This window comes from Dendrobates tinctorius, unplaced genomic scaffold, assembly GCF_039654945.1.
Source record: "Dendrobates tinctorius isolate UK_male_01 unplaced genomic scaffold, ASM3965494v1 ptg000693l, whole genome shotgun sequence".
In the NCBI taxonomy this organism is placed as follows: domain Eukaryota; kingdom Metazoa; phylum Chordata; class Amphibia; order Anura; family Dendrobatidae; genus Dendrobates; species Dendrobates tinctorius.
In genome coordinates, this window is record NW_027362338.1 from 22,968 (window position 1) to 47,751 (window position 24,784).

Sequence of the window (24,784 nt, forward strand, 5' to 3'; positions counted from 1 at the left end):
ACAATCCCAAGCAAAAAGATTGACCTTTTATGGTTTGGTTTGAATATAGAAAATGCTGAGAGGTCGCTAATCTCCTTCTGGTCCTTTGGCACGAGTTGTACTGGGATTTAGGATTTTGACTAGTGTTTTTGATCCGAGACACGTTTGCTGTTGACAGAAAAGTTCAGTTGATATGCAATGATGAAGTTTATAAAACACAACTATTTAGCAGAGGTTGGTTTCGATCCATCGACCGCTGGGTTTCACAATGTGAATTATGGCCTACAAATACAGTCGAGCAATTTTCTAGTAAACCATTTCTCTGTATATAGAGAACCAAACTGGGGGAATGAAAAAAAACTTACCTAGTTTGTAGAAAAAAGTTGTAATGCAGCACAATCCCAAGCGAAAAGATTGATCTTTTATGGTTTGGTTTGAATATAGAAAATGCTGAGAGGTCGCGAATCTCCTTCTGGTCCTTTGGCACGAGTTGTACTGGGATTTAGGATTTTGACTAGTGTTTTTGATCCGAGACACGTTTGCTGTTGACAGAAAAGTTCAGTTGATATGCAATGATGAAGTTTATAAAACACAACTATTTAGCAGAGGTTGGTTTCAATCCATTGACCGCTGGGTTTCACAATGTGAATTATGGTCTACAAATACAGTCGAGCAATTTTCTAGCAAACCATTTCTCTGTATATAGAGAACCAAAATGGGGAAGTGAAAAAAACTTAGCTAGTTTGTAGAAAAAGATGCAATGCAGCACAATTTAGCAGAGGATGGCTTCGATCCATCGACCTCTGGGTTATGGGCCCAGCACGCTTCCGCTGCGCCACTCTGCTTGTGTTAACAGATGTACAGAGTAAAATTCTAATGACTGTTTGTGTTCAGGTCGATGACATGTAAATTTTCAGCCATTACATATTTGTTGGCGACTAGAGTACTCCTGGGGTTCTGCAATTGTTTCTTTGTTTTTTTTTGCTTTCTTGTGTCATATTATTGTTGAAAATCATTAGAGGAAATGGTGTCTGACCATTGTTTAAGGTTCCGGTTAAAACTGGTGGGTGCGTCCGGCTGTTAGACGAAAGTTCGGCAGGCGTTTGTGTCTCTGTGGCGCAATCGGTTAGCGTGTTCGGCTGTTAACCGAAAGGTTGGTGGTTCGAGTCCACCCAGGGACGTTGGTTCCTTTTGCTTGGGTAGCATGCTACAGTTGAAGACGTTTTCACATTGGTGCTCAGCATCTCCATAAAGTAAAAGCACTGTTGCTGCCTAAGTTTTGAATTCACAAGGCAAACTGGAGAAAAAACTTTCCGGTTGTGTTTCTGTCTACATGTCCAGAAAGAGCATAGCTGTCAGGTATTTGCCAGAAGGTTGAAAACATCTGATAGAATACACAAAACTTCCTTCGAGCCGGAATTGAACCAGCGACCTAAGGATTGCTAATTTAGATCTACAGTCCTCCGCTCTACCAGCTGAGCTATCGAAGGCTTGATTTAGCCATTGTTGAAAGTCTTCAAGGTTTGGACGTGTGTGCCACGAGCAGGTGGCATAAACAATTCACTCGGCCAACTGAAAAAGGAATCCAAAGATTGTATTGGAGAATGCGGGCATCGATCCCGCTACCTCTCGCATGCTAAGCGAGCGCTCTACCACTTGAGCTAATCCCCCATGCCCGACGAACGCCATTATCAGTTTCACGCCACACCATGTCACAGTTTACTTATAGTCAAATGTGCCATTGAGTGCTTTTTTTTTTTTTTTTTTTTTTTTTTTTAAGTACAGATTCCTTTCTCCCATATTTGAAGAACATCTACGGAGTTCACAATGTGAATTATGGCCTACAAATAAAGTCGAGCAATTTTCTAGCAAACCATTTCTACGTATGTAGAGAACCAGACTGGGGGAGTAAAAAAAACTTACCTAGTTTGTAGAAAAAAGTTGTAATGCAGCACAATCCCAAGCAAAAAGATTGACCTTTTATGGTTTGGTTTGATTATAGAAAATGCTGAGAGGTCGCGAATCTCCTTCTGGTCCTTTGGCACGAGTTGTACTGGGATTTAGGATTTTGACTAGTGTTTTTGATCCGAGACACGTTTGCTGTTGACAGAAAAGTTCAGTTGATATGCAATGATGAAGTTTATAAATCACAACTATTTAGCAGAGGTTGGTTTCGATCCATCGACCGCTGGGTTTCACAATGTGAATTATGGCCTACAAATACAGTCGGGCAATTTTCTAGCAAACCATTTCTATGTATGTAGAGAACCAGACTGGGGGAGTAAAAAAAACTTACCTAGTTTGTAGAAAAAAGTTGTAATGCAGCACAATCCCAAGCAAAAAGATTGACCTTTTATGGTTTGGTTTGAATATAGAAAATGCTGAGAGGTCGCTAATCTCCTTCTGGTCCTTTGGCACGAGTTGTACTGGGATTTAGGATTTTGACTAGTGTTTTTGATCCGAGACACGTTTGCTGTTGACAGAAAAGTTCAGTTGATATGCAATGATGAAGTTTATAAAACACAACTATTTAGCAGAGGTTGGTTTCGATCCATCGACCGCTGGGTTTCACAATGTGAATTATGGCCTACAAATACAGTCGAGCAATTTTCTAGTAAACCATTTCTCTGTATATAGAGAACCAAACTGGGGGAATGAAAAAAAACTTACCTAGTTTGTAGAAAAAAGTTGTAATGCAGCACAATCCCAAGCGAAAAGATTGATCTTTTATGGTTTGGTTTGAATATAGAAAATGCTGAGAGGTCGCGAATCTCCTTCTGGTCCTTTGGCACGAGTTGTACTGGGATTTAGGATTTTGACTAGTGTTTTTGATCCGAGACACGTTTGCTGTTGACAGAAAAGTTCAGTTGATATGCAATGATGAAGTTTATAAAACACAACTATTTAGCAGAGGTTGGTTTCAATCCATTGACCGCTGGGTTTCACAATGTGAATTATGGTCTACAAATACAGTCGAGCAATTTTCTAGCAAACCATTTCTCTGTATATAGAGAACCAAAATGGGGAAGTGAAAAAAACTTAGCTAGTTTGTAGAAAAAGATGCAATGCAGCACAATTTAGCAGAGGATGGCTTCGATCCATCGACCTCTGGGTTATGGGCCCAGCACGCTTCCGCTGCGCCACTCTGCTTGTGTTAACAGATGTACAGAGTAAAATTCTAATGACTGTTTGTGTTCAGGTCGATGACATGTAAATTTTCAGCCATTACATATTTGTTGGCGACTAGAGTACTCCTGGGGTTCTGCAATTGTTTCTTTGTTTTTTTTTGCTTTCTTGTGTCATATTATTGTTGAAAATCATTAGAGGAAATGGTGTCTGACCATTGTTTAAGGTTCCGGTTAAAACTGGTGGGTGCGTCCGGCTGTTAGACGAAAGTTCGGCAGGCGTTTGTGTCTCTGTGGCGCAATCGGTTAGCGCGTTCGGCTGTTAACCGAAAGGTTGGTGGTTCGAGTCCACCCAGGGACGTTGGTTCCTTTTGCTTGGGTAGCATGCTACAGTTGAAGACGTTTTCACATTGGTGCTCAGCATCTCCATAAAGTAAAAGCACTGTTGCTGCCTAAGTTTTGAATTCACAAGGCAAACTGGAGAAAAAACTTTCCGGTTGTGTTTCTGTCTACATGTCCAGAAAGAGCATAGCTGTCTGGTATTTGCCAGAAGGTTGAAAACATCTGATAGAATACACAAAACTTCCTTCGAGCCGGAATTGAACCAGCGACCTAAGGATTGCTAATTTAGATCTACAGTCCTCCGCTCTACCAGCTGAGCTATCGAAGGCTTGATTTAGCCATTGTTGAAAGTCTTCAAGGTTTGGACGTGTGTGCCACGAGCAGGTGGCATAAACAATTCACTCGGCCAACTGAAAAAGGAATCCAAAGATTGTATTGGAGAATGCGGGCATCGATCCCGCTACCTCTCGCATGCTAAGCGAGCGCTCTACCACTTGAGCTAATCCCCCATGCCCGACGAACGCCATTATCAGTTTCACGCCACACCATGTCACAGTTTACTTATAGTCAAATGTGCCATTGAGTGCTTTTTTTTTTTTTTTTTTTTTTTTTTTTTTAAGTACAGATTCCTTTCTCCCATATTTGAAGAACATCTACGGAGTTCACAATGTGAATTATGGCCTACAAATAAAGTCGAGCAATTTTCTAGCAAACCATTTCTACGTATGTAGAGAACCAGACTGGGGGAGTAAAAAAAACTTACCTAGTTTGTAGAAAAAAGTTGTAATGCAGCACAATCCCAAGCAAAAAGATTGACCTTTTATGGTTTGGTTTGATTATAGAAAATGCTGAGAGGTCGCGAATCTCCTTCTGGTCCTTTGGCACGAGTTGTACTGGGATTTAGGATTTTGACTAGTGTTTTTGATCCGAGACACGTTTGCTGTTGACAGAAAAGTTCAGTTGATATGCAATGATGAAGTTTATAAATCACAACTATTTAGCAGAGGTTGGTTTCGATCCATCGACCGCTGGGTTTCACAATGTGAATTATGGCCTACAAATACAGTCGGGCAATTTTCTAGCAAACCATTTCTATGTATGTAGAGAACCAGACTGGGGGAGTAAAAAAAACTTACCTAGTTTGTAGAAAAAAGTTGTAATGCAGCACAATCCCAAGCAAAAAGATTGACCTTTTATGGTTTGGTTTGAATATAGAAAATGCTGAGAGGTCGCGAATCTCCTTCTGGTCCTTTGGCACGAGTTGTACTGGGATTTAGGATTTTGACTAGTGTTTTTGATCCGAGACACGTTTGCTGTTGACAGAAAAGTTCAGTTGATATGCAATGATGAAGTTTATAAAACACAACTATTTAGCAGAGGTTGGTTTCGATCCATCGACCGCTGGGTTTCACAATGTGAATTATGGCCTACAAATACAGTCGAGCAATTTTCTAGTAAACCATTTCTCTGTATATAGAGAACCAAACTGGGGGAATGAAAAAAAACTTACCTAGTTTGTAGAAAAAAGTTGTAATGCAGCACAATCCCAAGCGAAAAGATTGATCTTTTATGGTTTGGTTTGAATATAGAAAATGCTGAGAGGTCGCGAATCTCCTTCTGGTCCTTTGGCACGAGTTGTACTGGGATTTAGGATTTTGACTAGTGTTTTTGATCCGAGACACGTTTGCTGTTGACAGAAAAGTTCAGTTGATATGCAATGATGAAGTTTATAAATCACAACTATTTAGCAGAGGTTGGTTTCGATCCATCGACCGCTGGGTTTCACAATGTGAATTATGGCCTACAAATACAGTCGGGCAATTTTCTAGCAAACCATTTCTATGTATGTAGAGAACCAGACTGGGGGAGTAAAAAAAACTTACCTAGTTTGTAGAAAAAAGTTGTAATGCAGCACAATCCCAAGCAAAAAGATTGACCTTTTATGGTTTGGTTTGAATATAGAAAATGCTGAGAGGTCGCGAATCTCCTTCTGGTCCTTTGGCACGAGTTGTACTGGGATTTAGGATTTTGACTAGTGTTTTTGATCCGAGACACGTTTGCTGTTGACAGAAAAGTTCAGTTGATATGCAATGATGAAGTTTATAAAACACAACTATTTAGCAGAGGTTGGTTTCGATCCATCGACCGCTGGGTTTCACAATGTGAATTATGGCCTACAAATACAGTCGAGCAATTTTCTAGTAAACCATTTCTCTGTATATAGAGAACCAAACTGGGGGAATGAAAAAAAACTTACCTAGTTTGTAGAAAAAAGTTGTAATGCAGCACAATCCCAAGCGAAAAGATTGATCTTTTATGGTTTGGTTTGAATATAGAAAATGCTGAGAGGTCGCGAATCTCCTTCTGGTCCTTTGGCACGAGTTGTACTGGGATTTAGGATTTTGACTAGTGTTTTTGATCCGAGACACGTTTGCTGTTGACAGAAAAGTTCAGTTGATATGCAATGATGAAGTTTATAAAACACAACTATTTAGCAGAGGTTGGTTTCAATCCATTGACCGCTGGGTTTCACAATGTGAATTATGGTCTACAAATACAGTCGAGCAATTTTCTAGCAAACCATTTCTCTGTATATAGAGAACCAAAATGGGGAAGTGAAAAAAACTTAGCTAGTTTGTAGAAAAAGATGCAATGCAGCACAATTTAGCAGAGGATGGCTTCGATCCATCGACCTCTGGGTTATGGGCCCAGCACGCTTCCGCTGCGCCACTCTGCTTGTGTTAACAGATGTACAGAGTAAAATTCTAATGACTGTTTGTGTTCAGGTCGATGACATGTAAATTTTCAGCCATTACATATTTGTTGGCGACTAGAGTACTCCTGGGGTTCTGCAATTGTTTCTTTGTTTTTTTTTGCTTTCTTGTGTCATATTATTGTTGAAAATCATTAGAGGAAATGGTGTCTGACCATTGTTTAAGGTTCCGGTTAAAACTGGTGGGTGCGTCCGGCTGTTAGACGAAAGTTCGGCAGGCGTTTGTGTCTCTGTGGCGCAATCGGTTAGCGCGTTCGGCTGTTAACCGAAAGGTTGGTGGTTCGAGTCCACCCAGGGACGTTGGTTCCTTTTGCTTGGGTAGCATGCTACAGTTGAAGACGTTTTCACATTGGTGCTCAGCATCTCCATAAAGTAAAAGCACTGTTGCTGCCTAAGTTTTGAATTCACAAGGCAAACTGGAGAAAAAACTTTCCGGTTGTGTTTCTGTCTACATGTCCAGAAAGAGCATAGCTGTCTGGTATTTGCCAGAAGGTTGAAAACATCTGATAGAATACACAAAACTTCCTTCGAGCCGGAATTGAACCAGCGACCTAAGGATTGCTAATTTAGATCTACAGTCCTCCGCTCTACCAGCTGAGCTATCGAAGGCTTGATTTAGCCATTGTTGAAAGTCTTCAAGGTTTGGACGTGTGTGCCACGAGCAGGTGGCATAAACAATTCACTCGGCCAACTGAAAAAGGAATCCAAAGATTGTATTGGAGAATGCGGGCATCGATCCCGCTACCTCTCGCATGCTAAGCGAGCGCTCTACCACTTGAGCTAATCCCCCATGCCCGACGAACGCCATTATCAGTTTCACGCCACACCATGTCACAGTTTACTTATAGTCAAATGTGCCATTGAGTGCTTTTTTTTTTTTTTTTTTTTTTTTTTTTAAGTACAGATTCCTTTCTCCCATATTTGAAGAACATCTACGGAGTTCACAATGTGAATTATGGCATACAAATAAAGTCGAGCAATTTTCTAGCAAACCATTTCTACGTATGTAGAGAACCAGACTGGGGGAGTAAAAAAAACTTACCTAGTTTGTAGAAAAAAGTTGTAATGCAGCACAATCCCAAGCAAAAAGATTGACCTTTTATGGTTTGGTTTGATTATAGAAAATGCTGAGAGGTCGCGAATCTCCTTCTGGTCCTTTGGCACGAGTTGTACTGGGATTTAGGATTTTGACTAGTGTTTTTGATCCGAGACACGTTTGCTGTTGACAGAAAAGTTCAGTTGATATGCAATGATGAAGTTTATAAATCACAACTATTTAGCAGAGGTTGGTTTCGATCCATCGACCGCTGGGTTTCACAATGTGAATTATGGCCTACAAATACAGTCGGGCAATTTTCTAGCAAACCATTTCTATGTATGTAGAGAACCAGACTGGGGGAGTAAAAAAAACTTACCTAGTTTGTAGAAAAAAGTTGTAATGCAGCACAATCCCAAGCAAAAAGATTGACCTTTTATGGTTTGGTTTGAATATAGAAAATGCTGAGAGGTCGCGAATCTCCTTCTGGTCCTTTGGCACGAGTTGTACTGGGATTTAGGATTTTGACTAGTGTTTTTGATCCGAGACACGTTTGCTGTTGACAGAAAAGTTCAGTTGATATGCAATGATGAAGTTTATAAAACACAACTATTTAGCAGAGGTTGGTTTCGATCCATCGACCGCTGGGTTTCACAATGTGAATTATGGCCTACAAATACAGTCGAGCAATTTTCTAGTAAACCATTTCTCTGTATATAGAGAACCAAACTGGGGGAATGAAAAAAAACTTACCTAGTTTGTAGAAAAAAGTTGTAATGCAGCACAATCCCAAGCGAAAAGATTGATCTTTTATGGTTTGGTTTGAATATAGAAAATGCTGAGAGGTCGCGAATCTCCTTCTGGTCCTTTGGCACGAGTTGTACTGGGATTTAGGATTTTGACTAGTGTTTTTGATCCGAGACACGTTTGCTGTTGACAGAAAAGTTCAGTTGATATGCAATGATGAAGTTTATAAATCACAACTATTTAGCAGAGGTTGGTTTCGATCCATCGACCGCTGGGTTTCACAATGTGAATTATGGCCTACAAATACAGTCGGGCAATTTTCTAGCAAACCATTTCTATGTATGTAGAGAACCAGACTGGGGGAGTAAAAAAAACTTACCTAGTTTGTAGAAAAAAGTTGTAATGCAGCACAATCCCAAGCAAAAAGATTGACCTTTTATGGTTTGGTTTGAATATAGAAAATGCTGAGAGGTCGCGAATCTCCTTCTGGTCCTTTGGCACGAGTTGTACTGGGATTTAGGATTTTGACTAGTGTTTTTGATCCGAGACACGTTTGCTGTTGACAGAAAAGTTCAGTTGATATGCAATGATGAAGTTTATAAAACACAACTATTTAGCAGAGGTTGGTTTCGATCCATCGACCGCTGGGTTTCACAATGTGAATTATGGCCTACAAATACAGTCGAGCAATTTTCTAGTAAACCATTTCTCTGTATATAGAGAACCAAACTGGGGGAATGAAAAAAAACTTACCTAGTTTGTAGAAAAAAGTTGTAATGCAGCACAATCCCAAGCGAAAAGATTGATCTTTTATGGTTTGGTTTGAATATAGAAAATGCTGAGAGGTCGCGAATCTCCTTCTGGTCCTTTGGCACGAGTTGTACTGGGATTTAGGATTTTGACTAGTGTTTTTGATCCGAGACACGTTTGCTGTTGACAGAAAAGTTCAGTTGATATGCAATGATGAAGTTTATAAAACACAACTATTTAGCAGAGGTTGGTTTCAATCCATTGACCGCTGGGTTTCACAATGTGAATTATGGTCTACAAATACAGTCGAGCAATTTTCTAGCAAACCATTTCTCTGTATATAGAGAACCAAAATGGGGAAGTGAAAAAAACTTAGCTAGTTTGTAGAAAAAGATGCAATGCAGCACAATTTAGCAGAGGATGGCTTCGATCCATCGACCTCTGGGTTATGGGCCCAGCACGCTTCCGCTGCGCCACTCTGCTTGTGTTAACAGATGTACAGAGTAAAATTCTAATGACTGTTTGTGTTCAGGTCGATGACATGTAAATTTTCAGCCATTACATATTTGTTGGCGACTAGAGTACTCCTGGGGTTCTGCAATTGTTTCTTTGTTTTTTTTTGCTTTCTTGTGTCATATTATTGTTGAAAATCATTAGAGGAAATGGTGTCTGACCATTGTTTAAGGTTCCGGTTAAAACTGGTGGGTGCGTCCGGCTGTTAGACGAAAGTTCGGCAGGCGTTTGTGTCTCTGTGGCGCAATCGGTTAGCGCGTTCGGCTGTTAACCGAAAGGTTGGTGGTTCGAGTCCACCCAGGGACGTTGGTTCCTTTTGCTTGGGTAGCATGCTACAGTTGAAGACGTTTTCACATTGGTGCTCAGCATCTCCATAAAGTAAAAGCACTGTTGCTGCCTAAGTTTTGAATTCACAAGGCAAACTGGAGAAAAAACTTTCCGGTTGTGTTTCTGTCTACATGTCCAGAAAGAGCATAGCTGTCTGGTATTTGCCAGAAGGTTGAAAACATCTGATAGAATACACAAAACTTCCTTCGAGCCGGAATTGAACCAGCGACCTAAGGATTGCTAATTTAGATCTACAGTCCTCCGCTCTACCAGCTGAGCTATCGAAGGCTTGATTTAGCCATTGTTGAAAGTCTTCAAGGTTTGGACGTGTGTGCCACGAGCAGGTGGCATAAACAATTCACTCGGCCAACTGAAAAAGGAATCCAAAGATTGTATTGGAGAATGCGGGCATCGATCCCGCTACCTCTCGCATGCTAAGCGAGCGCTCTACCACTTGAGCTAATCCCCCATGCCCGACGAACGCCATTATCAGTTTCACGCCACACCATGTCACAGTTTACTTATAGTCAAATGTGCCATTGAGTGCTTTTTTTTTTTTTTTTTTTTTTTTTTTTAAGTACAGATTCCTTTCTCCCATATTTGAAGAACATCTACGGAGTTCACAATGTGAATTATGGCCTACAAATAAAGTCGAGCAATTTTCTAGCAAACCATTTCTACGTATGTAGAGAACCAGACTGGGGGAGTAAAAAAAACTTACCTAGTTTGTAGAAAAAAGTTGTAATGCAGCACAATCCCAAGCAAAAAGATTGACCTTTTATGGTTTGGTTTGATTATAGAAAATGCTGAGAGGTCGCGAATCTCCTTCTGGTCCTTTGGCACGAGTTGTACTGGGATTTAGGATTTTGACTAGTGTTTTTGATCCGAGACACGTTTGCTGTTGACAGAAAAGTTCAGTTGATATGCAATGATGAAGTTTATAAATCACAACTATTTAGCAGAGGTTGGTTTCGATCCATCGACCGCTGGGTTTCACAATGTGAATTATGGCCTACAAATACAGTCGGGCAATTTTCTAGCAAACCATTTCTATGTATGTAGAGAACCAGACTGGGGGAGTAAAAAAAACTTACCTAGTTTGTAGAAAAAAGTTGTAATGCAGCACAATCCCAAGCAAAAAGATTGACCTTTTATGGTTTGGTTTGAATATAGAAAATGCTGAGAGGTCGCGAATCTCCTTCTGGTCCTTTGGCACGAGTTGTACTGGGATTTAGGATTTTGACTAGTGTTTTTGATCCGAGACACGTTTGCTGTTGACAGAAAAGTTCAGTTGATATGCAATGATGAAGTTTATAAAACACAACTATTTAGCAGAGGTTGGTTTCGATCCATCGACCGCTGGGTTTCACAATGTGAATTATGGCCTACAAATACAGTCGAGCAATTTTCTAGTAAACCATTTCTCTGTATATAGAGAACCAAACTGGGGGAATGAAAAAAAACTTACCTAGTTTGTAGAAAAAAGTTGTAATGCAGCACAATCCCAAGCGAAAAGATTGATCTTTTATGGTTTGGTTTGAATATAGAAAATGCTGAGAGGTCGCGAATCTCCTTCTGGTCCTTTGGCACGAGTTGTACTGGGATTTAGGATTTTGACTAGTGTTTTTGATCCGAGACACGTTTGCTGTTGACAGAAAAGTTCAGTTGATATGCAATGATGAAGTTTATAAAACACAACTATTTAGCAGAGGTTGGTTTCAATCCATTGACCGCTGGGTTTCACAATGTGAATTATGGTCTACAAATACAGTCGAGCAATTTTCTAGCAAACCATTTCTCTGTATATAGAGAACCAAAATGGGGAAGTGAAAAAAACTTAGCTAGTTTGTAGAAAAAGATGCAATGCAGCACAATTTAGCAGAGGATGGCTTCGATCCATCGACCTCTGGGTTATGGGCCCAGCACGCTTCCGCTGCGCCACTCTGCTTGTGTTAACAGATGTACAGAGTAAAATTCTAATGACTGTTTGTGTTCAGGTCGATGACATGTAAATTTTCAGCCATTACATATTTGTTGGCGACTAGAGTACTCCTGGGGTTCTGCAATTGTTTCTTTGTTTTTTTTTGCTTTCTTGTGTCATATTATTGTTGAAAATCATTAGAGGAAATGGTGTCTGACCATTGTTTAAGGTTCCGGTTAAAACTGGTGGGTGCGTCCGGCTGTTAGACGAAAGTTCGGCAGGCGTTTGTGTCTCTGTGGCGCAATCGGTTAGCGCGTTCGGCTGTTAACCGAAAGGTTGGTGGTTCGAGTCCACCCAGGGACGTTGGTTCCTTTTGCTTGGGTAGCATGCTACAGTTGAAGACGTTTTCACATTGGTGCTCAGCATCTCCATAAAGTAAAAGCACTGTTGCTGCCTAAGTTTTGAATTCACAAGGCAAACTGGAGAAAAAACTTTCCGGTTGTGTTTCTGTCTACATGTCCAGAAAGAGCATAGCTGTCTGGTATTTGCCAGAAGGTTGAAAACATCTGATAGAATACACAAAACTTCCTTCGAGCCGGAATTGAACCAGCGACCTAAGGATTGCTAATTTAGATCTACAGTCCTCCGCTCTACCAGCTGAGCTATCGAAGGCTTGATTTAGCCATTGTTGAAAGTCTTCAAGGTTTGGACGTGTGTGCCACGAGCAGGTGGCATAAACAATTCACTCGGCCAACTGAAAAAGGAATCCAAAGATTGTATTGGAGAATGCGGGCATCGATCCCGCTACCTCTCGCATGCTAAGCGAGCGCTCTACCACTTGAGCTAATCCCCCATGCCCGACGAACGCCATTATCAGTTTCACGCCACACCATGTCACAGTTTACTTATAGTCAAATGTGCCATTGAGTGCTTTTTTTTTTTTTTTTTTTTAAGTACAGATTCCTTTCTCCCATATTTGAAGAACATCTACGGAGTTCACAATGTGAATTATGGCCTACAAATAAAGTCGAGCAATTTTCTAGCAAACCATTTCTACGTATGTAGAGAACCAGACTGGGGGAGTAAAAAAAACTTACCTAGTTTGTAGAAAAAAGTTGTAATGCAGCACAATCCCAAGCAAAAAGATTGACCTTTTATGGTTTGGTTTGATTATAGAAAATGCTGAGAGGTCGCGAATCTCCTTCTGGTCCTTTGGCACGAGTTGTACTGGGATTTAGGATTTTGACTAGTGTTTTTGATCCGAGACACGTTTGCTGTTGACAGAAAAGTTCAGTTGATATGCAATGATGAAGTTTATAAATCACAACTATTTAGCAGAGGTTGGTTTCGATCCATCGACCGCTGGGTTTCACAATGTGAATTATGGCCTACAAATACAGTCGGGCAATTTTCTAGCAAACCATTTCTATGTATGTAGAGAACCAGACTGGGGGAGTAAAAAAAACTTACCTAGTTTGTAGAAAAAAGTTGTAATGCAGCACAATCCCAAGCAAAAAGATTGACCTTTTATGGTTTGGTTTGAATATAGAAAATGCTGAGAGGTCGCGAATCTCCTTCTGGTCCTTTGGCACGAGTTGTACTGGGATTTAGGATTTTGACTAGTGTTTTTGATCCGAGACACGTTTGCTGTTGACAGAAAAGTTCAGTTGATATGCAATGATGAAGTTTATAAAACACAACTATTTAGCAGAGGTTGGTTTCGATCCATCGACCGCTGGGTTTCACAATGTGAATTATGGCCTACAAATACAGTCGAGCAATTTTCTAGTAAACCATTTCTCTGTATATAGAGAACCAAACTGGGGGAATGAAAAAAAACTTACCTAGTTTGTAGAAAAAAGTTGTAATGCAGCACAATCCCAAGCGAAAAGATTGATCTTTTATGGTTTGGTTTGAATATAGAAAATGCTGAGAGGTCGCGAATCTCCTTCTGGTCCTTTGGCACGAGTTGTACTGGGATTTAGGATTTTGACTAGTGTTTTTGATCCGAGACACGTTTGCTGTTGACAGAAAAGTTCAGTTGATATGCAATGATGAAGTTTATAAAACACAACTATTTAGCAGAGGTTGGTTTCAATCCATTGACCGCTGGGTTTCACAATGTGAATTATGGTCTACAAATACAGTCGAGCAATTTTCTAGCAAACCATTTCTCTGTATATAGAGAACCAAAATGGGGAAGTGAAAAAAACTTAGCTAGTTTGTAGAAAAAGATGCAATGCAGCACAATTTAGCAGAGGATGGCTTCGATCCATCGACCTCTGGGTTATGGGCCCAGCACGCTTCCGCTGCGCCACTCTGCTTGTGTTAACAGATGTACAGAGTAAAATTCTAATGACTGTTTGTGTTCAGGTCGATGACATGTAAATTTTCAGCCATTACATATTTGTTGGCGACTAGAGTACTCCTGGGGTTCTGCAATTGTTTCTTTGTTTTTTTTTGCTTTCTTGTGTCATATTATTGTTGAAAATCATTAGAGGAAATGGTGTCTGACCATTGTTTAAGGTTCCGGTTAAAACTGGTGGGTGCGTCCGGCTGTTAGACGAAAGTTCGGCAGGCGTTTGTGTCTCTGTGGCGCAATCGGTTAGCGCGTTCGGCTGTTAACCGAAAGGTTGGTGGTTCGAGTCCACCCAGGGACGTTGGTTCCTTTTGCTTGGGTAGCATGCTACAGTTGAAGACGTTTTCACATTGGTGCTCAGCATCTCCATAAAGTAAAAGCACTGTTGCTGCCTAAGTTTTGAATTCACAAGGCAAACTGGAGAAAAAACTTTCCGGTTGTGTTTCTGTCTACATGTCCAGAAAGAGCATAGCTGTCTGGTATTTGCCAGAAGGTTGAAAACATCTGATAGAATACACAAAACTTCCTTCGAGCCGGAATTGAACCAGCGACCTAAAGATTGCCAATTTAGATCTACAGTCCTCCGCTCTACCAGCTGAGCTATCGAAGGCTTGATTTAGCCATTGTTGAAAGTCTTCAAGGTTTGGACGTGTGTGCCACGAGCAGGTGGCATAAACAATTCACTCGGCCAACTGAAAAAGGAATCCAAAGATTGTATTGGAGAATGCGGGCATCGATCCCGCTACCTCTCGCATGCTAAGCGAGCGCTCTACCACTTGAGCTAATCCCCCATGCCCGACGAACGCCATTATCAGTTTCACGCCACACCATGTCACAGTTTACTTATAGTCAAATGTGCCATTGAGTGCTTTTTTTTTTTTTTTTTTTAAGTACAGATTCCTTTCTCCCATATTTGAAGAACATCTACGTAGTTCACAATGTGAATTATGGCCTACAAATACAGTCGGGCAATTTTCTAGCAAACCATTTCTATGTATGTAGAGAACCAGACTGGGGGAGTAAAAAAAACTTACCTAGTTTGTAGAAAAAAGTTGTAATGCAGCACAATCCCAAGCAAAAAGATTGACCTTTTATGGTTTGGTTTGAATATAGAAAATGCTGAGAGGTCGCGAATCTCCTTCTGGTCCTTTGGCACGAGTTGTACTGGGATTTAGGATTTTGACTAGTGTTTTTGATCCGAGACACGTTTGCTGTTGACAGAAAAGTTCAGTTGATATGCAATGATGAATTTTATAAATCACAACTATTTAGCAGAGGTTGGTTTCGATCCATCGACCGCTGGGTTTCACAATGTGAATTATGGCCTACAAATACAGTCGGGCAATTTTCTAGCAAACCATTTCTATGTATGTAGAGAACCAGACTGGGGGAGTAAAAAAAACTTACCTAGTTTGTAGAAAAAAGTTGTAATGCAGCACAATCCCAAGCAAAAAGATTGACCTTTTATGGTTTGGTTTGAATATAGAAAATGCTGAGAGGTCGCGAATCTCCTTCTGGTCCTTTGGCACGAGTTGTACTGGGATTTAGGATTTTGACTAGTGTTTTTGATCCGAGACACGTTTGCTGTTGACAGAAAAGTTCAGTTGATATGCAATGATGAAGTTTATAAAACACAACTATTTAGCAGAGGTTGGTTTCGATCCATCGACCGCTGGGTTTCACAATGTGAATTATGGCCTACAAATACAGTCGAGCAATTTTCTAGTAAACCATTTCTCTGTATATAGAGAACCAAACTGGGGGAATGAAAAAAAACTTACCTAGTTTGTAGAAAAAAGTTGTAATGCAGCACAATCCCAAGCGAAAAGATTGATCTTTTATGGTTTGGTTTGAATATAGAAAATGCTGAGAGGTCGCGAATCTCCTTCTGGTCCTTTGGCACGAGTTGTACTGGGATTTAGGATTTTGACTAGTGTTTTTGATCCGAGACACGTTTGCTGTTGACAGAAAAGTTCAGTTGATATGCAATGATGAAGTTTATAAAACACAACTATTTAGCAGAGGTTGGTTTCAATCCATTGACCGCTGGGTTTCACAATGTGAATTATGGTCTACAAATACAGTCGAGCAATTTTCTAGCAAACCATTTCTCTGTATATAGAGAACCAAAATGGGGAAGTGAAAAAAACTTAGCTAGTTTGTAGAAAAAGATGCAATGCAGCACAATTTAGCAGAGGATGGCTTCGATCCATCGACCTCTGGGTTATGGGCCCAGCACGCTTCCGCTGCGCCACTCTGCTTGTGTTAACAGATGTACAGAGTAAAATTCTAATGACTGTTTGTGTTCAGGTCGATGACATGTAAATTTTCAGCCATTACATATTTGTTGGCGACTAGAGTACTCCTGGGGTTCTGCAATTGTTTCTTTGTTTTTTTTTGCTTTCTTGTGTCATATTATTGTTGAAAATCATTAGAGGAAATGGTGTCTGACCATTGTTTAAGGTTCCGGTTAAAACTGGTGGGTGCGTCCGGCTGTTAGACGAAAGTTCGGCAGGCGTTTGTGTCTCTGTGGCGCAATCGGTTAGCGCGTTCGGCTGTTAACCGAAAGGTTGGTGGTTCGAGTCCACCCAGGGACGTTGGTTCCTTTTGCTTGGGTAGCATGCTACAGTTGAAGACGTTTTCACATTGGTGCTCAGCATCTCCATAAAGTAAAAGCACTGTTGCTGCCTAAGTTTTGAATTCACAAGGCAAACTGGAGAAAAAACTTTCCGGTTGTGTTTCTGTCTACATGTCCAGAAAGAGCATAGCTGTCTGGTATTTGCCAGAAGGTTGAAAACATCTGATAGAATACACAAAACTTCCTTCGAGCCGGAATTGAACCAGCGACCTAAGGATTGCTAATTTAGATCTACAGTCCTCCGCTCTACCAGCTGAGCTATCGAAGGCTTGATTTAGCCATTGTTGAAAGTCTTCAAGGTTTGGACGTGTGTGCCACGAGCAGGTGGCATAAACAATTCACTCGGCCAACTGAAAAAGGAATCCAAAGATTGTATTGGAGAATGCGGGCATCGATCCCGCTACCTCTCGCATGCTAAGCGAGCGCTCTACCACTTGAGCTAATCCCCCATGCCCGACGAACGCCATTATCAGTTTCACGCCACACCATGTCACAGTTTACTTATAGTCAAATGTGCCATTGAGTGCTTTTTTTTTTTTTTTTTTTAAGTACAGATTCCTTTCTCCCATATTTGAAGAACATCTACGTAGTTCACAATGTGAATTATGGCCTACAAATACAGTCGGGCAATTTTCTAGCAAACCATTTCTATGTATGTAGAGAACCAGACTGGGGGAGTAAAAAAAACTTACCTAGTTTGTAGAAAAAAGTTGTAATGCAGCACAATCCCAAGCAAAAAGATTGACCTTTTATGGTTTGGTTTGAATATAGAAAATGCTGAGAGGTCGCGAATCTCCTTCTGGTCCTTTGGCACGAGTTGTACTGGGATTTAGGATTTTGACTAGTGTTTTTGATCCGAGACACGTTTGCTGTTGACAGAAAAGTTCAGTTGATATGCAATGATGAATTTTATAAATCACAACTATTTAGCAGAGGTTGGTTTCGATCCATCGACCGCTGGGTTTCACAATGTGAATTATGGCCTACAAATACAGTCGGGCAATTTTCTAGCAAACCATTTCTATGTATGTAGAGAACCAGACTGGGGGAGTAAAAAAAACTTACCTAGTTTGTAGAAAAAAGTTGTAATGCAGCACAATCCCAAGCAAAAAGATTGACCTTTTATGGTTTGGTTTGAATATAGAAAATGCTGAGAGGTCGCGAATCTCCTTCTGGTCCTTTGGCACGAGTTGTACTGGGATTTAGGATTTTGACTAGTGTTTTTGATCCGAGACACGTTTGCTGTTGACAGAAAAGTTCAGTTGATATGCAATGATGAAGTTTATAAAACACAACTATTTAGCAGAGGTTGGTTTCGATCCATCGACCGCTGGGTTTCACAATGTGAATTATGGCCTACAAATACAGTCGAGCAATTTTCTAGTAAACCATTTCTCTGTATATAGAGAACCAAACTGGGGGAATGAAAAAAAACTTACCTAGTTTGTAGAAAAAAGTTGTAATGCAGCACAATCCCAAGCGAAAAGATTGATCTTTTATGGTTTGGTTTGAATATAGAAAATGCTGAGAGGTCGCGAATCTCCTTCTGGTCCTTTGGCACGAGTTGTACTGGGATTTAGGATTTTGACTAGTGTTTTTGATCCGAGACACGTTTGCTGTTGACAGAAAAGTTCAGTTGATATGCAATGATGAAGTTTATAAAACACAACTATTTAGCAGAGGTTGGTTTCAATCCATTGACCGCTGGGTTTCACAATGTGAATTATGGTCTACAAATACAGTCGAGCAATTTTCTAGCAAACCATTTCTCTGTATATAGAGAACCAAAATGGGGAAGTGAAAAAAACTTAGCTAGTTTGTAGAAAAAGATGCAATGCAGCACAATTTAGCAGAGGATGGCTTCGATCCATCGACCTCTGGGTTATGGGCCCAGCACGCTTCCGCTGCGCCACTCTGCTTGTGTTAACAGATGTACAGAGTAAAATTCTAATGACTGTTTGTGTTCAGGTCGATGACATGTAAATTTTCAGCCATTACATATTTGTTGGCGACTAGAGTACTCCTGGGGTTCTGCAATTGTTTCTTTGTTTTTTTTTGCTTTCTTGTGTCATATTATTGTTGAAAATCATTAGAGGAAATGGTGTCTGACCATTGTTTAAGGTTCCGGTTAAAACTGGTGGGTGCGTCCGGCTGTTAGACGAAAGTTCGGCAGGCGTTTGTGTCTCTGTGGCGCAATCGGTTAGCGCGTTCGGCTGTTAACCGAAAGGTTGGTGGTTCGAGTCCACCCAGGGACGTTGGTTCCTTTTGCTTGGGTAGCATGCTACAGTTGAAGACGTTTTCACATTGGTGCTCAGCATCTCCATAAAGTAAAAGCACTGTTGCTGCCTAAGTTTTGAATTCACAAGGCAAACTGGAGAAAAAACTTTCCGGTTGTGTTTCTGTCTACATGTCCAGAAAGAGCATAGCTGTCTGGTATTTGCCAGAAGGTTGAAAACATCTGATAGAATACACAAAACTTCCTTCGAGCCGGAATTGAACCAGCGACCTAAGGATTGCTAATTTAGATCTACAGTCCTCCGCTCTACCAGCTGAGCTATCGAAGGCTTGATTTAGCCATTGTTGAAAGTCTTCAAGGTTTGGACGTGTGTGCCACGAGCAGGTGGCATAAACAATTCACTCGGCCAACTGAAAAAGGAATCCAAAGATTGTATTGGAGAATGCGGGCATCGATCCCGCTACCTCTCGCATGCTAAGCGAGCGCTCTACCACTTGAGCTAATCCCCCATGCCCGACGAACGCCATTATCAGTTTCACGCCACACCATGTCACAGTTTACTTATAGTCAAATGTGCCATTGAGTGCTTTTTTTTTTTTTTTTTTTTTTTTTTTTTTAAGTACAGATTCCTTTCTCCCATATTTGAAGAACATCTACGGAGTTCACAATGTGAATTATGGCCTACAAATAAAGTCGAGCAATTTTCTAGCAAACCATTTCTACGTATGTAGAGAACCAGACTGGGGGAGTAAAAAAAACTTACCTAGTTTGTAGAAAAAAGTTGTAATGCAGCACAATCCCAAGCAAAAAGATTGACCTTTTATGGTTTGGTTTGATTATAGAAAATGCTGAGAGGTCGCGAATCTCCTTCTGGTCCTTTGGCACGAGTTGTACTGGGATTTAGGATTTTGACTAGTGTTTTTGATCCGAGACACGTTTGCTGTTGACAGAAAAGTTCAGTTGATATGCAATGATGAAGTTTATAAATCACAACTATTTAGCAGAGGTTGGTTTCGATCCATCGACCGCTGGGTTTCACAATGTGAATTATGGCCTACAAATACAGTCGGGCAATTTTCTAGCAAACCATTTCTATGTATGTAGAGAACCAGACTGGGGGAGTAAAAAAAACTTACCTAGTTTGTAGAAAAAAGTTGTAATGCAGCACAATCCCAAGCAAAAAGATTGACCTTTTATGGTTTGGTTTGAATATAGAAAATGCTGAGAGGTCGCGAATCTCCTTCTGGTCCTTTGGCACGAGTTGTACTGGGATTTAGGATTTTGACTAGTGTTTTTGATCCGAGACACGTTTGCTGTTGACAGAAAAGTTCAGTTGATATGCAATGATGAAGTTTATAAAACACAACTATTTAGCAGAGGTTGGTTTCGATCCATCGACCGCTGGGTTTCACAATGTGAATTATGGCCTACAAATACAGTCGAGCAATTTTCTAGTAAACCATTTCTCTGTATATAGAGAACCAAACTGGGGGAATGAAAAAAAACTTACCTAGTTTGTAGAAAAAAGTTGTAATGCAGCACAATCCCAAGCGAAAAGATTGATCTTTTATGGTTTGGTTTGAATATAGAAAATGCTGAGAGGTCGCGAATCTCCTTCTGGTCCTTTGGCACGAGTTGTACTGGGATTTAGGATTTTGACTAGTGTTTTTGATCCGAGACACGTTTGCTGTTGACAGAAAAGTTCAGTTGATATGCAATGATGAAGTTTATAAATCACAACTATTTAGCAGAGGTTGGTTTCGATCCATCGACCGCTGGGTTTCACAATGTGAATTATGGCCTACAAATACAGTCGGGCAATTTTCTAGCAAACCATTTCTATGTATGTAGAGAACCAGACTGGGGGAGTAAAAAAAACTTACCTAGTTTGTAGAAAAAAGTTGTAATGCAGCACAATCCCAAGCAAAAAGATTGACCTTTTATGGTTTGGTTTGAATATAGAAAATGCTGAGAGGTCGCGAATCTCCTTCTGGTCCTTTGGCACGAGTTGTACTGGGATTTAGGATTTTGACTAGTGTTTTTGATCCGAGACACGTTTGCTGTTGACAGAAAAGTTCAGTTGATATGCAATGATGAAGTTTATAAAACACAACTATTTAGCAGAGGTTGGTTTCGATCCATCGACCGCTGGGTTTCACAATGTGAATTATGGCCTACAAATACAGTCGAGCAATTTTCTAGTAAACCATTTCTCTGTATATAGAGAACCAAACTGGGGGAATGAAAAAAAACTTACCTAGTTTGTAGAAAAAAGTTGTAATGCAGCACAATCCCAAGCGAAAAGATTGATCTTTTATGGTTTGGTTTGAATATAGAAAATGCTGAGAGGTCGCGAATCTCCTTCTGGTCCTTTGGCACGAGTTGTACTGGGATTTAGGATTTTGACTAGTGTTTTTGATCCGAGACACGTTTGCTGTTGACAGAAAAGTTCAGTTGATATGCAATGATGAAGTTTATAAAACACAACTATTTAGCAGAGGTTGGTTTCAATCCATTGACCGCTGGGTTTCACAATGTGAATTATGGTCTACAAATACAGTCGAGCAATTTTCTAGCAAACCATTTCTCTGTATATAGAGAACCAAAATGGGGAAGTGAAAAAAACTTAGCTAGTTTGTAGAAAAAGATGCAATGCAGCACAATTTAGCAGAGGATGGCTTCGATCCATCGACCTCTGGGTTATGGGCCCAGCACGCTTCCGCTGCGCCACTCTGCTTGTGTTAACAGATGTACAGAGTAAAATTCTAATGACTGTTTGTGTTCAGGTCGATGACATGTAAATTTTCAGCCATTACATATTTGTTGGCGACTAGAGTACTCCTGGGGTTCTGCAATTGTTTCTTTGTTTTTTTTTGCTTTCTTGTGTCATATTATTGTTGAAAATCATTAGAGGAAATGGTGTCTGACCATTGTTTAAGGTTCCGGTTAAAACTGGTGGGTGCGTCCGGCTGTTAGACGAAAGTTCGGCAGGCGTTTGTGTCTCTGTGGCGCAATCGGTTAGCGCGTTCGGCTGTTAACCGAAAGGTTGGTGGTTCGAGTCCACCCAGGGACGTTGGTTCCTTTTGCTTGGGTAGCATGCTACAGTTGAAGACGTTTTCACATTGGTGCTCAGCATCTCCATAAAGTAAAAGCACTGTTGCTGCCTAAGTTTTGAATTCACAAGGCAAACTGGAGAAAAAACTTTCCGGTTGTGTTTCTGTCTACATGTCCAGAAAGAGCATAGCTGTCTGGTATTTGCCAGAAGGTTGAAAACATCTGATAGAATACACAAAACTTCCTTCGAGCCGGAATTGAACCAGCGACCTAAGGATTGCTAATTTAGATCTACAGTCCTCCGCTCTACCAGCTGAGCTATCGAAGGCTTGATTTAGCCATTGTTGAAAGTCTTCAAGGTTTGGACGTGTGTGCCACGAGCAGGTGGCATAAACAATTCACTCGGCCAACTGAAAAAGGAATCCAAAGATTGTATTGGAGAATGCGGGCATCGATCCCGCTACCTCTCGCATGCTAAGCGAGCGCTCTACCACTTGAGCTAATCCCCCATGCCCGACGAACGCCATTATCAGTTTCACGCCACACCATGTCACAGTTTACTTATAGTCAAATGTGCCATTGAGTGCTTTTTTTTTTTTTTTTTTTTTTTTTTTTTTAAGTACAGATTCCTTTCTCCCATATTTGAAGAACATCTACGGAGTTCACAATGTGAATTATGGCCTACAAATAAAGTCGAGCAATTTTCTAGCAAACCATTTCTACGTATGTAGAGAACCAGACTGGGGGAGTAAAAAAAACTTACCTAGTTTGTAGAAAAAAGTTGTAATGCAGCACAATCCCAAGCAAAAAGATTGACCTTTTATGGTTTGGTTTGATTATAGAAAATGCTGAGAGGTCGCGAATCTCCTTCTGGTCCTTTGGCACGAGTTGTACTGGGATTTAGGATTTTGACTAGTGTTTTTGATCCGAGACACGTTTGCTGTTGACAGAAAAGTTCAGTTGATATGCAATGATGAAGTTTATAAATCACAACTATTTAGCAGAGGTTGGTTTCGATCCATCGACCGCTGGGTTTCACAATGTGAATTATGGCCTACAAATACAGTCGGGCAATTTTCTAGCAAACCATTTCTATGTATGTAGAGAACCAGACTGGGGGAGTAAAAAAAACTTACCTAGTTTGTAGAAAAAAGTTGTAATGCAGCACAATCCCAAGCAAAAAGATTGACCTTTTATGGTTTGGTTTGAATATAGAAAATGCTGAGAGGTCGCGAATCTCCTTCTGGTCCTTTGGCACGAGTTGTACTGGGATTTAGGATTTTGACTAGTGTTTTTGATCCGAGACACGTTTGCTGTTGACAGAAAAGTTCAGTTGATATGCAATGATGAAGTTTATAAAACACAACTATTTAGCAGAGGTTGGTTTCGATCCATCGACCGCTGGGTTTCACAATGTGAATTATGGCCTACAAATACAGTCGAGCAATTTTCTAGTAAACCATTTCTCTGTATATAGAGAACCAAACTGGGGGAATGAAAAAAAACTTACCTAGTTTGTAGAAAAAAGTTGTAATGCAGCACAATCCCAAGCGAAAAGATTGATCTTTTATGGTTTGGTTTGAATATAGAAAATGCTGAGAGGTCGCGAATCTCCTTCTGGTCCTTTGGCACGAGTTGTACTGGGATTTAGGATTTTGACTAGTGTTTTTGATCCGAGACACGTTTGCTGTTGACAGAAAAGTTCAGTTGATATGCAATGATGAAGTTTATAAATCACAACTATTTAGCAGAGGTTGGTTTCGATCCATCGACCGCTGGGTTTCACAATGTGAATTATGGCCTACAAATACAGTCGGGCAATTTTCTAGCAAACCATTTCTATGTATGTAGAGAACCAGACTGGGGGAGTAAAAAAAACTTACCTAGTTTGTAGAAAAAAGTTGTAATGCAGCACAATCCCAAGCAAAAAGATTGACCTTTTATGGTTTGGTTTGAATATAGAAAATGCTGAGAGGTCGCGAATCTCCTTCTGGTCCTTTGGCACGAGTTGTACTGGGATTTAGGATTTTGACTAGTGTTTTTGATCCGAGACACGTTTGCTGTTGACAGAAAAGTTCAGTTGATATGCAATGATGAAGTTTATAAAACACAACTATTTAGCAGAGGTTGGTTTCGATCCATCGACCGCTGGGTTTCACAATGTGAATTATGGCCTACAAATACAGTCGAGCAATTTTCTAGTAAACCATTTCTCTGTATATAGAGAACCAAACTGGGGGAATGAAAAAAAACTTACCTAGTTTGTAGAAAAAAGTTGTAATGCAGCACAATCCCAAGCGAAAAGATTGATCTTTTATGGTTTGGTTTGAATATAGAAAATGCTGAGAGGTCGCGAATCTCCTTCTGGTCCTTTGGCACGAGTTGTACTGGGATTTAGGATTTTGACTAGTGTTTTTGATCCGAGACACGTTTGCTGTTGACAGAAAAGTTCAGTTGATATGCAATGATGAAGTTTATAAAACACAACTATTTAGCAGAGGTTGGTTTCAATCCATTGACCGCTGGGTTTCACAATGTGAATTATGGTCTACAAATACAGTCGAGCAATTTTCTAGCAAACCATTTCTCTGTATATAGAGAACCAAAATGGGGAAGTGAAAAAAACTTAGCTAGTTTGTAGAAAAAGATGCAATGCAGCACAATTTAGCAGAGGATGGCTTCGATCCATCGACCTCTGGGTTATGGGCCCAGCACGCTTCCGCTGCGCCACTCTGCTTGTGTTAACAGATGTACAGAGTAAAATTCTAATGACTGTTTGTGTTCAGGTCGATGACATGTAAATTTTCAGCCATTACATATTTGTTGGCGACTAGAGTACTCCTGGGGTTCTGCAATTGTTTCTTTGTTTTTTTTTGCTTTCTTGTGTCATATTATTGTTGAAAATCATTAGAGGAAATGGTGTCTGACCATTGTTTAAGGTTCCGGTTAAAACTGGTGGGTGCGTCCGGCTGTTAGACGAAAGT

The 24,784-nt window shown here is 40.4% G+C and overlaps 25 non-coding genes across 25 annotated transcripts; 8 read left to right on the top strand and 17 right to left on the bottom strand.

The window, feature by feature from the left end:
* Positions 1 to 1,383: 1,383 nt before the first annotated feature.
* Positions 1,384 to 1,469, bottom strand: TRNAY-GUA (transfer RNA tyrosine (anticodon GUA)). Its single transcript is given in 2 exon segments — positions 1,384 to 1,419; positions 1,433 to 1,469. It is a non-coding gene; the product is annotated as a tRNA-Tyr (tRNA).
* Positions 1,470 to 1,577: 108 nt separating this feature from the next.
* On the bottom strand, positions 1,578 to 1,650 carry TRNAA-AGC (transfer RNA alanine (anticodon AGC)). Its single transcript has one exon. It is a non-coding gene; the product is annotated as a tRNA-Ala (tRNA).
* A 1,741-nt stretch (positions 1,651 to 3,391) lies between these two features.
* Positions 3,392 to 3,465, top strand: TRNAN-GUU (transfer RNA asparagine (anticodon GUU)). Its single transcript has one exon. It is a non-coding gene; the product is annotated as a tRNA-Asn (tRNA).
* Positions 3,466 to 3,688: 223 nt separating this feature from the next.
* TRNAY-GUA (transfer RNA tyrosine (anticodon GUA)) lies at positions 3,689 to 3,774 on the bottom strand. Its single transcript is given in 2 exon segments — positions 3,689 to 3,724; positions 3,738 to 3,774. It is a non-coding gene; the product is annotated as a tRNA-Tyr (tRNA).
* Positions 3,775 to 3,882: 108 nt separating this feature from the next.
* On the bottom strand, positions 3,883 to 3,955 carry TRNAA-AGC (transfer RNA alanine (anticodon AGC)). Its single transcript has one exon. It is a non-coding gene; the product is annotated as a tRNA-Ala (tRNA).
* Positions 3,956 to 6,445: 2,490 nt separating this feature from the next.
* On the top strand, positions 6,446 to 6,519 carry TRNAN-GUU (transfer RNA asparagine (anticodon GUU)). The gene has a single exon. It is a non-coding gene; the product is annotated as a tRNA-Asn (tRNA).
* Positions 6,520 to 6,742: 223 nt separating this feature from the next.
* On the bottom strand, positions 6,743 to 6,828 carry TRNAY-GUA (transfer RNA tyrosine (anticodon GUA)). The gene is given in 2 exon segments: positions 6,743 to 6,778; positions 6,792 to 6,828. It is a non-coding gene; the product is annotated as a tRNA-Tyr (tRNA).
* Positions 6,829 to 6,936: 108 nt separating this feature from the next.
* Positions 6,937 to 7,009, bottom strand: TRNAA-AGC (transfer RNA alanine (anticodon AGC)). The gene has a single exon. It is a non-coding gene; the product is annotated as a tRNA-Ala (tRNA).
* Positions 7,010 to 9,497: 2,488 nt separating this feature from the next.
* On the top strand, positions 9,498 to 9,571 carry TRNAN-GUU (transfer RNA asparagine (anticodon GUU)). Its single transcript has one exon. It is a non-coding gene; the product is annotated as a tRNA-Asn (tRNA).
* A 223-nt stretch (positions 9,572 to 9,794) lies between these two features.
* On the bottom strand, positions 9,795 to 9,880 carry TRNAY-GUA (transfer RNA tyrosine (anticodon GUA)). Its single transcript is given in 2 exon segments — positions 9,795 to 9,830; positions 9,844 to 9,880. It is a non-coding gene; the product is annotated as a tRNA-Tyr (tRNA).
* A 108-nt stretch (positions 9,881 to 9,988) lies between these two features.
* Positions 9,989 to 10,061, bottom strand: TRNAA-AGC (transfer RNA alanine (anticodon AGC)). Its single transcript has one exon. It is a non-coding gene; the product is annotated as a tRNA-Ala (tRNA).
* Positions 10,062 to 11,802: 1,741 nt separating this feature from the next.
* TRNAN-GUU (transfer RNA asparagine (anticodon GUU)) lies at positions 11,803 to 11,876 on the top strand. Its single transcript has one exon. It is a non-coding gene; the product is annotated as a tRNA-Asn (tRNA).
* A 223-nt stretch (positions 11,877 to 12,099) lies between these two features.
* On the bottom strand, positions 12,100 to 12,185 carry TRNAY-GUA (transfer RNA tyrosine (anticodon GUA)). The gene is given in 2 exon segments: positions 12,100 to 12,135; positions 12,149 to 12,185. It is a non-coding gene; the product is annotated as a tRNA-Tyr (tRNA).
* Positions 12,186 to 12,293: 108 nt separating this feature from the next.
* On the bottom strand, positions 12,294 to 12,366 carry TRNAA-AGC (transfer RNA alanine (anticodon AGC)). Its single transcript has one exon. It is a non-coding gene; the product is annotated as a tRNA-Ala (tRNA).
* A 1,733-nt stretch (positions 12,367 to 14,099) lies between these two features.
* Positions 14,100 to 14,173, top strand: TRNAN-GUU (transfer RNA asparagine (anticodon GUU)). The gene has a single exon. It is a non-coding gene; the product is annotated as a tRNA-Asn (tRNA).
* A 417-nt stretch (positions 14,174 to 14,590) lies between these two features.
* TRNAA-AGC (transfer RNA alanine (anticodon AGC)) lies at positions 14,591 to 14,663 on the bottom strand. Its single transcript has one exon. It is a non-coding gene; the product is annotated as a tRNA-Ala (tRNA).
* Positions 14,664 to 16,395: 1,732 nt separating this feature from the next.
* TRNAN-GUU (transfer RNA asparagine (anticodon GUU)) lies at positions 16,396 to 16,469 on the top strand. Its single transcript has one exon. It is a non-coding gene; the product is annotated as a tRNA-Asn (tRNA).
* A 223-nt stretch (positions 16,470 to 16,692) lies between these two features.
* Positions 16,693 to 16,778, bottom strand: TRNAY-GUA (transfer RNA tyrosine (anticodon GUA)). The gene is given in 2 exon segments: positions 16,693 to 16,728; positions 16,742 to 16,778. It is a non-coding gene; the product is annotated as a tRNA-Tyr (tRNA).
* Positions 16,779 to 16,886: 108 nt separating this feature from the next.
* TRNAA-AGC (transfer RNA alanine (anticodon AGC)) lies at positions 16,887 to 16,959 on the bottom strand. The gene has a single exon. It is a non-coding gene; the product is annotated as a tRNA-Ala (tRNA).
* A 1,732-nt stretch (positions 16,960 to 18,691) lies between these two features.
* TRNAN-GUU (transfer RNA asparagine (anticodon GUU)) lies at positions 18,692 to 18,765 on the top strand. Its single transcript has one exon. It is a non-coding gene; the product is annotated as a tRNA-Asn (tRNA).
* Positions 18,766 to 18,988: 223 nt separating this feature from the next.
* On the bottom strand, positions 18,989 to 19,074 carry TRNAY-GUA (transfer RNA tyrosine (anticodon GUA)). Its single transcript is given in 2 exon segments — positions 18,989 to 19,024; positions 19,038 to 19,074. It is a non-coding gene; the product is annotated as a tRNA-Tyr (tRNA).
* A 108-nt stretch (positions 19,075 to 19,182) lies between these two features.
* On the bottom strand, positions 19,183 to 19,255 carry TRNAA-AGC (transfer RNA alanine (anticodon AGC)). Its single transcript has one exon. It is a non-coding gene; the product is annotated as a tRNA-Ala (tRNA).
* Positions 19,256 to 21,745: 2,490 nt separating this feature from the next.
* Positions 21,746 to 21,819, top strand: TRNAN-GUU (transfer RNA asparagine (anticodon GUU)). Its single transcript has one exon. It is a non-coding gene; the product is annotated as a tRNA-Asn (tRNA).
* Positions 21,820 to 22,042: 223 nt separating this feature from the next.
* On the bottom strand, positions 22,043 to 22,128 carry TRNAY-GUA (transfer RNA tyrosine (anticodon GUA)). Its single transcript is given in 2 exon segments — positions 22,043 to 22,078; positions 22,092 to 22,128. It is a non-coding gene; the product is annotated as a tRNA-Tyr (tRNA).
* Positions 22,129 to 22,236: 108 nt separating this feature from the next.
* TRNAA-AGC (transfer RNA alanine (anticodon AGC)) lies at positions 22,237 to 22,309 on the bottom strand. The gene has a single exon. It is a non-coding gene; the product is annotated as a tRNA-Ala (tRNA).
* Positions 22,310 to 24,784: the final 2,475 nt, after the last annotated feature.